The sequence below is a fragment of the Hydra viridissima genome, unplaced genomic scaffold (genome assembly GCF_058129835.1).
Source record: "Hydra viridissima isolate aposymbiotic clone 2 unplaced genomic scaffold, HvirCarnegie_v1 scaffold_9, whole genome shotgun sequence".
Taxonomy (NCBI): Eukaryota; Metazoa; Cnidaria; class Hydrozoa; order Anthoathecata; family Hydridae; genus Hydra; species Hydra viridissima.
In genome coordinates, this window is record NW_028324308.1 from 8,979,703 (window position 1) to 8,989,642 (window position 9,940).

The following is a 9,940-nucleotide window of genomic DNA, read 5'->3' on the forward strand; positions in this document are numbered from 1 at the left end:
ATGCGTAATAAAAGACTTGTCCGAGAAGAAGGTAGAAGCTTCCGGATTGTCCGACTTGTGCGTCGCCGGAGTTGAGAGTGACGACGAGTCTTCTTCCGGATGTGACGCTTGGCATGGAGTCAGCTTCTCCGAAATTTCTGTAAAAGGAAATGGTGGTGGTGGAACCGATGGATGCAGTGGATTGGTAAAGAAGGCCTGTGGATTTGTTGTTGAAGGAAGTCACATTTGATCCGTTCCATGACGACAAGTAAAAATCTTCCAGTCCGGATGAGGAAAAGAAGCATGTGCTGTCACCGTCGTAACCAGGAAAGTAGGTGTAATTGTTGGTGTTGTATGGAGTCCAAGGAGTGAGAACGGTTCCGTTTCCAGGAGGCAAATTTCCGTCGTACATTCTGACTCTGGATTCCCACCAGTTTCCAGAAGCGCCGATGATGTGCACTCTGATGTATTTGAGAAAGACTCCGTTTCCTTTTCCGTTGGTGTTCATCAAAACGTATTCGCTGCCATATGTTGTGCTCATATATCGGAACGATTTGCAGTAAAGTTTGAAAAGAGGGATGGAGGCAGGAATGGAAGCAAGAGTTGAAATGAATGGTTGAATCCAGTAAGTGATGGCTGTGGCATTTCTGTTGACCAGTTGAATGGAGACGTCGTTTCTGAAAGGCATGTCCAACGTGAAATATCCTCCCAAGGAAGTGGTGTTAAACATGTTGCATCCCTGCAAAGAGTTGGCGTAAAAAGCTCCTCCCAATGGTGAAAAAAGCAAATCGGTGGCAAGACCGGTAGCGTCCACTCCGATTCCTTCCGTTGTTTCTTCATAATTTCCCACATTGATTTCTCCGTCAGTGAAGATTCGAATGAAAACTTGACCAGGAATATTTGTGCCAGAGGTGCTGTATAAAGCCAGCCACAATCTTCTCAGCACACCGGATTTTTCGGAAAACGCAAACACGGGAGAAGTGGTTAACGCTGCTACCGTCTGAGACTTGAATCCCAAACTGGTGAAACTGGATCCTGGAACGACACTGGTCAAGCTCGATTTTTGCAACAACAAGTCGACGTAACTTTTTGTCGCAGCGTCTTGCGCGTTTGACGGATCGAGCACATTGATCAGTTTGTGAGAATTCAAATCCAAGTCCGCAGTGCCCACTGATGTTCCACCGACGTGCGTGTCCACGTAATTTTTGGTGGCTGAATCTGAGGATGAAACGGGTTCCGACAGATTGGTAAATTTGTGTGATGTCATGTTGATGTCGACGTATGAAATATTGTTGTAAGCGACTTTGGTGTCCACATATCCTTTTGTCGCTGCGTCTTTTAAATTGGTTGGATTGGAAACGTTGATCAATTTGTGAGAGTTCATGTCGATGATTCCAGTGATCGTGCTTGTCCCGTCTGTTTTAACGCACAGACTTGAGCTGACGTCGACGTAATTTTTTGTCGCGGCGTCATGAAGATTTGTCGGTTCGTTCAAGTTGATCGCTTTGTGAAAATTTAAATCCAAGTCTGCAGCTCCAATCACCGTTCCTCCTCCTCCTCCTGTCGAATGCGTGTCCACGTAATTTTTTGTGGCGGCGTCGTGCGAGTTGGTTGGTTCTGCCAGGTTGATGATTTTGTTTGAATTGAAATCCATATCTGCAGTGATGGTGCTGGATCCTTCCGTTTTGATATAAACGTTGCTTGCAGAGTCTGTTGCAAGATTGTCGAGATAAACGCTGAACTCGTTTCTGTCGAATTTGTCAATCATTTTTTTAAAGGGTGAAAATTTTTTTTCAGATCCTTCGGATCCGTGATCACCAAAGGGTGTTGACAATGTCTTGATAGTTGTTGAGAATGTCTTGAAAGCTGTTTCCTTCATCCAATTTTTTCAAGACGTAAAGACACAAGTGACCACAATAAGACGTGTTTCCAAATTGTACCCTTTCGCTGTTGTAAAAGACAGGGCTTTTCAAATATTGAACCAGTTCGACAAGAGGTGGTTGACCGTAAGAATCAAAACTGCATTTCTTATCACCGTCTTTGAACCAGCACACCCAATGAAACCCTCCGGTGCTCGAATCCCCCGTGTTGATGATCCCGCATTCTTTTTTTCTCGGTTTTTTCGGCAATATGTCTCTGACAAAAACTCCCCGGAAGCTTTTTATTTTCAGTTTTTTTGCTGCTTCCATCAATTGAAAGTCGGACAAAGCCTTGTTCGGCAAAATGACTCCTTCCACATTGATCATTTTGTTCATTTTTTTTATTTTGTTATTTTTTTTTTTGTCTTTTTTCCCGCATTTTTTTTCCCGCATTTTTTTTCCCGCATTTTTTTTGTCACTTACCTTTTTTCCCGCATTTTTTTTTTTTGTCACTTACCTTTTTTCCCGCATTTTTTTTGCCACTTACCTTTTTGACTTACCTGAAATTTCTTTGTTTTCCTCGATTATCTTTCTGCACTCTTCGATCAACCGTTCTTCCTCGGGTCTTTTTTTGTAATGCCCATAAGCCAACGTGTGAATCCCATCTTCCAAAATGATCCTTTTGTCGTCGGCGGCGCTGAGAGATGTTTTGTTGATCTCTTCAGTGTAAATGTCGTGCAAACGAGATCGGATGACATTCATTTTGTTAATCTTTTCTTTTTTGGTTTCGAGACATTTTTTGTAATCGTCGTGGGTGATGTATTTTTCGACGACATATGTTTTCACCCCTTTGCATTTTTTGCATTTTTTTTTCTTGTTTTTCTTGATGTATTTTGTAAGAGTAAAGTTTTGACCTGAGACCGACAAACTCTTCAATCTGTTTTCCTCCGGTTTCGTCTTTGAACATCCCAACGACCTTTTTGTTTAAACCCACTTTGAACCCGACGCTTTGAATGGCTGGATGGTTTTTGCTGAAATCGCTCGTGTCAAATTTTTTTTCCACATCGTCGGCAATGTCCTTGTAAAAATCGTCCGTTTTTATTTCATAAACCAGCGAGTCCGTGTCCGTCATCAACAGCTTTGCGTCACCACCTGGATATTTTTTTCTGATGTAATCGTAATGGAACTCGAACATCAAGGTTTTGCTCAAATCGAGGATGCTCATTCCCAAGTAAACAGGTTTGTTGTAAAGAATTGATGTCCTTTTCATGTGAACGGCAATCAAGTTTTCGTCGAAAATCGTGTGCCGGTCGTAATTTGGTTTGGCCGACAACTTGATTGCCTTTTCCTTTTCTGTCACCAGTCTCACGTCCACTCGCTTTTCAATGTTCTCCATGGTTTTTCCAAACACCGAATTGTTCATCAGCTTGAAAAATTCCTTTTTAGATTCGCTGGTTGCTTTTGTTCTCAATTCTGTGTTGAGGTCAACGTAAGGTTTCAACCAATCCCGTTGCTCAAATTTTATTCCTCGGTGCACCTTTGAAATTTTCATTCCCAATCGTTCATACAATGTCAGGTTTTCACAGTGAAGGACATATTTTTTTTTGTCGTTTAAATTGGGAACGAGCTTATTCACTTTTCCGATTTTCATTCTCTCGGGGGCCAACGGATAATCGTTGTGTTCATCGTGAAGGCTTTCTGGATAATCCAAATCAACCTCCAAAACGCACGGAACCGTTCTCCAATCGGACAGTTCGTCTTCTGTCATCCATTCGAATCCTCCAACGGGAAGAGGTTTGCACATAGCCCATCCGTACAGGTTGTTGGCGTCCAAGTATTGAATGAATTTTGATGGTTGGCTTGGATCGAACGAGTCGCCCATGTATTTGTTGTTCGATTTTCCATGTCGATTGGAGATCATGCTGATCCCTCCGCGGGTTCCTTTTTGGATCATTCGAAGCATGTCAGGGTCGCTCAACAACTCCAATTTTATTTTTGTCAGTTTCAAACAAGCGTCCCATGCCAACCCGGGAGATGTGAAATACCAAGCGGGATCGAGCCTGTAATGTTTCATGCAAATGTCCCTGAAATTTTCAAAGACGTCCGCCAGAATCAAAACGTCTGACACGTTGCGCATGTGTGTAATCTTCGTCGCTTATTCCCTCGTGTTTGAGTTCTGAGAAAAACGCTTCTTTTGGAGGCAATTGCGTTTCTTGAAATTTATCGAATCCATCCACCCAACCGTAAGGGTAAACGCCTTTTTTTCGAAGCAAATCGAATTTTTCTCCTTCAAAATATTTTGCGAGGTTTTTGAACTCTTCCGGCTTTAAATTTTTCGACAAATCTTCCAAACTGTAGTTCATGAATTTAAAACTGTCGATGAACCTCAGTTCAATTTTTTTTTCTTTGGGTTTTCCGTCTTTCCCAGTGTAATCTCCCACTTTGATTTTTTTCGAGAAGCTGATGTATTTTTCCTCGTTGCATGGGATGCAGGTTATTTCTCCTCCCAATTTTTTGATGAACAAATGGCTGTCGTAACCTGACAGATTGTGAAAAACGACAGGAATGAATTTTGGGACTTTGCATTTTAAATTGCATTCGTTGTGTGCCGCTCCTCGATATTTTCCTGTAAAATGACAGTGATCGCGCACCTTTTCTGCATCGAGGATTTTTTCTTCGCAAATGTGACAAACCGTCGCTGATTTGAAATCATTTTCATCCTCCTTTGTGAAGACCATATTTTTTTTCAAGTTTTTTCCAAAAATTTCTTTTATTTCTTTTTCCAAACTTTCGACAAAAAATTGAGCCACGTCTTGGTTTTCGTTTGACGATTCGGAAATGGATGGTTCACCATCATAAACGGTTTCGTCAAAACATTTGATGTGAAAGGCAAAGGAGCTCGGAATGTGACTTTGAAACTTTTTGGTGTAAGACTGGTCTGGGTTTTATTCACACGAGTCCATCGGTTTGACAAAGCTTTCAAAATCCGCGTAAACGATAAATGGAACCCTCATCGACCTTTCCATGTGTCCAAATTTCATGAACGAATTTTCTTGAGGAAGATCCATTCGTGTCGCGCTGTGCTCTCTGCAATAGGTCGAATGTTTTGAAAGATCCTTCTCGCTTTCCATCCCCTGCAAGCAATTTCTGCAAAAATATTTTTTTACGTTTCTTTTGGATGCTTGTGATGAAATGAGTCGACTCAGATTTTTGATCAGACAATAATGATTTGTTTTTTCGTCTGAAACAAGCAGCAAATCTATTTCATGCTTTCTGTTCAAGCATTTCGATATTCGCAAAGGGTGAATGGATTTTTTTTCATAACCGAAAACGTTGACGCTGATGTCTGGATTGTTTTTTTCGAATTTTTTGATTTGATTGAGTTTGACGGGAAATTCAATCCCTTCCCAATTCAACGTTTTTGATTGTTCAATCAAGTCTTTGTCAATCCTTTCTCCGTTTTTTTCTTTCATGTTCAACCCCCTGGTGACGCTCCACTTGAAGCATTCATTGTCTTCGTTCACCATGTTGATGATTGCTTTTTTGTTTGCCAAAAAGTCGTCGAGAGGGATGTACGACCGACCACCGATGGGCCTGTAGTCAATCAAGTTGATGTCCATTTTCAAGATGGCTGACACAGTGCAATTCAAGCCCATTTTGTTGTATTTTTCCATGTTTTCCAGGATCTCCTCTTTTGCTTTTTCATAAAACTCTCCCAAATCCGTCGACTCCAAAATGATTCCCGCTTTTGACAAAAAAGGAACGATTCGATGCACCTCCTCTCCAGTTGTAAGGCTGACGCTCTCCATATCAATTGTCAAAACAAGGCTCGCTTTTTTGTTTTTATTCTCTTGAAGAATCTTTATCGCTCCGTCTTTCGCCAAATTCAAAAAGGCAGAAGCATCCTTTTGGTTTCCTTTGACTTGATGCGAAAATTGTTTGGCAACACGTCTCAGCGCGTGATCGGTCAATTGAAAATAAATGAGGGGTTTGTAAACTGCATTGCGCACAATTGATTTGAGGACTGTTGTTTTGAGAGAGTCGACTTTTTTTTTCACTTCGTTCCCCACATTGCTCAATGTTATTTTCACCACCTCTGGAACGTATGGATCAACGAGAGCATTTATTTTGTTGAAACCGTTGTAAACAGTCGTTGCAATTTTTGAAAGCCAACCAGGTCTTGGAGCAGGAACAGGTTTTGGAGTAATGACGTTTGTTGAATCGACAACAGGTGTGTCAAGGATGGATGGTTCAGTTCCTATCACTCGATTTTGCAAGCGAGCAGGACCGAACGATATCAAGTCGTTGGAAACAGGTCTCGGTGCAGGCAAAGGTATCGCCTCAGTCGTGCGTCTACGAGCTACATGTTGAGGAGCAGGACCATACCCAATGATGGGCTTTGTTGTTTTTATTGCCTCAACGAGCTGTTCCCTGGTCATTTTTGTGTAACCTTTTATCGCTCGTTCCTTGGCTTCACTTCGCAATTTTGTCAGAGATTTCTCTTTGACTTTTTTCTCTTTGACAGTTTTGCTTTTCATTTTTTTATTCTCAAGAAAACTGCTTAGCTTAAATTCAATTTTTTCGGTCTTGCTGATTTTTTTGGTTTTTCCGATTTTTTCGGACTCGCCGATTTTTAGCATTTTGTTTTCCATTTTTATTACATCAAGAAATTTTTTTTCAAAATCAATTTTTTCAATTCTTTTTTCTGAGAATTGAAAAATTTTTTTTTCATTTTTTGGACTTGGAGTTTTTTTTTCATTTTTTTGGACTTGGAGTTTTTTTTCTGTTTTCGAGCTTTTCCGAATTTAAAATCTCTATCTTGATCCCATCCTCCACTTTTCCATCTCGACGCTCCAAATATCCCCAGCCATGTCCAGTCTTTTTCATTGCTTCGTAAAGGGATCTGTATTCAACCACCTCACCTGTTTCGACGTTGGTCGTTTTCACAGACACAGGTTTTTTTCGAATCGAACCAAGCCTCTCGTATTTTGGGTCGATCGGTTTTTTCACATTTTCCGTTTTCACATTTTCTTTTTTCGGTCGGCCCACATGTCTGCATTCTTTCGCACCTTCCAAAAGCGACTCTTTGCTTACGAGATTGTTCTCAACCGCGAGCATCACCAAACTCAACAAATTGTTTGAGGTTTTTGAGACACCATTTTCTCTCAGCAAATTTTTCAGATAATTTTTTGTGATCCTCATGTTTTATTTTTGAAAAGAAAAAAATTTTTTTAAATCAATTTTTTTGTCAAGAATCTCATGACGCTTAATAAACAGCATTCATGTTGTTTCCGTCTGAAGAAAATTGGATCAATTTGTCGGAAATGATCACTGCGAAAATAACGGTGTTGTCTGGCACAGCCGTTCTGAATTTCAGGTTGACAACCAATTCAGCCGTTTCAGAAACAATTCTTTCCTTTTGCTTGCTGATGTCGACAAAAAACAACGGAAACAAATTTTTGTATTCAAGCAGAGTCAAACCTGATTGACAAACAAGCTCGTTTGTGCCATAATATTTTTCGTCAAAAGTGAACGCGTCGGAATGAGCCATGACCATTTTCTTTTCTCCAAAATTCAAGTCGTAATTGTAGTTCGGATATTTGATCCCATTGACGGTCACGAAAAAATTGTTGACGTCACAATGATCGAACACGGCTGAATTTGCGGTTTGACTGGAACCTCTGTTTGTCTGAAGACCAAACACGATAAATCTCGGGACGCTTTTGTCTGTGATCCTTCCAAGGGTCCAAGTGAATTCTGTGAGACCCGCTGGAATGGCTTGTCTTTCTACTTTGTTTGCTTTGTAAGCCACTGGAACGGTGATTTTATTTGACATCATTTTCAAAAATTCGGATTTTTTCAAAACATCAAGCTCAATCCTTGGCATGAAAAGTCGGAATTTTTTGATGTCAATCATTCCTGCAGCAACAGTTCCGGCTCTGTAAATGGCGTCATCGTATTCTTTTTTTGTAAAGGTGATCGTGTGTCTGAATCCGTAAACGACTTTGTCGTAAGTTTCGCAAAAACCAAAAATGTGCTTTAAAGGGATCCTGAACGAAAATGCGCCAATGGATGTGGTGTCTGCAAACAAGTGGTCTCTCCTGACGTTGAACCCAGTGGTTCCAGTTGCGTTTGATGTGTCTTTGTACCACATTTGCTTCAAACCATCGGCAAGCTGAAAACCGAAAGGATATTTCAACAATCCAAGCATGGTTGTTCCCTGACCTGGATACATGACTCTTTCCACTTGCTGTCCTGATAACTCGTAAGTGACGTCACTGAACAAATACATGATGGCGTTGTTCACCAGAGCAATGTTGTCTGCTGCTGCGTAAGCGGTTCCGTCTGCTTTTTTCAGAACCCCTTCGACGAGGATGTAAGCCTCAGACGGAAGTGTCTGCACAGACTGGCAATCAAGCTCAAAAACGATTGATCCTGAAGAATTCAAATCGAGATTCGTTGGAAGGTACTCGAAAAAATCGACTTTTTCAATGCCTGTGTCGTAGACAGGCTTTTCGTCAATTATTAATCTGTCGGTGTTGATCATTTTTTTAAAAATGAGAAAAAAAAAAAAAAATCACGCAATCAAAAGACCGCTCCCCATTTTGACAAGATCTTGGATTCTTATTGCGTTCTTTTTTGTCATTTTCTTTTTAATGGACGAACCAAACATTTTTTTGTGCAGCTCTTCCATCGGATTAACAGACTCATATTGCTTTGCCGCCTCGTTCAAAATCGTGTTGACTAATGGATTTGGCGTTCCTGTCTTGGCGTAAACTTTTTCAATCGCTTTTTTTCCTTTGTCGATGGCAACGTCTCTGGCGGTGGATATGGCCGAAGAGGCTAATTCTTTTCCGGCAGATCTGGCGGCTGTGATCGCTTCTCTTCCAATTTCGCTTGCTGCTGCTTTCCTCAATAAATGAAGAGACGACTTTGATGCGTTTGAAGCGATCATTCTCCTCAAAAAATTTTTAAACGTGTCAACGATCCCTCCTCCGATGACGTTCTTTTTCAAATATCTTCTGTTGTTCACAATGAGCTTTTTTTTTTTAAAGAAATTTTTTTTTTCGTGTTTCACGACGAAATGTATTTTTGGATCGATCGATATTCCTCTTTGTTGATTTCCCCCTGCCTCAAAAGCTCATCACAAATGGCAACAGCTTCGTTTCTCGATGTGATATTTCCAGCATGACCAGCGGCGATGCTCAAACTGAGTCGTTGCACAAGAGCATTTGGATCGCTCGGAAGAATGATCACTCCATAACCTTTTTTTCCCCTCGTTTTTGTGTAATTTTTTTCCCAAATTTTTGAAACAATCTTTTCCCACTTTTCGCTTCTCGAAGATTTTGGTGCGGTCGGTCTCCCTTCTCTCTCCATTGCATGCGTTTCAACCAGTATTTTTTCATAATTTTTCAAGTCCTCGTCTGTCACCTTTGACATATCAGGTTTTGATCTTGTGATCAACTCCCAAAAACCTAAAGTCCCCTCAAACTTTTCACCATCAATAACGACGTCGTTTTCATCGATGGTGATTTCTTTGTTCCCAATAAACATTTTTCCTCGTTCTTTTGCGTGAATTCCAAAAACTCTGTCTGCAGAAAATTTTTTGGCGGCGTATTTTGATAAATATTCCAATGCTGTGTTTCCAACATTCATTTTTCCAAACGTTTTTTCAGCACTATTCGAACTTTCAAAAGACCTCTCGCTTTCTGGAAAAGTCAAAGCCAGTGGACTTCTGTCAAACTCTTTGTATGCGATGTTTTTCATCTCGTTTTTCACTTTTTCGTTGCTCTCGATCAACGGCTGAAAAAACTTGGACAGATCAATCTGATAATTCGCATCTGAAACGTTCCGGTTGAGGCTCTCATTGTAAAGCTTCTCCCGGTTGGCCATGTAATTTTTCACAATCTCATCTCTCTTTTTCGGGTCTTGAATTTTGAAGAATTCCATTTTTGAAATGCGCAGAAAAAAAACTTAAACACAAACGAGTTTGCGTTTTGCGTTTGCGTTCATTTTCCCTTTTTGTAAAGGTTGTTAAATGCTTGAATGGCTTCTTCTCTTCCTTTTTGGATCAACGACTCTTTGGTCAATTCGTCAATGCT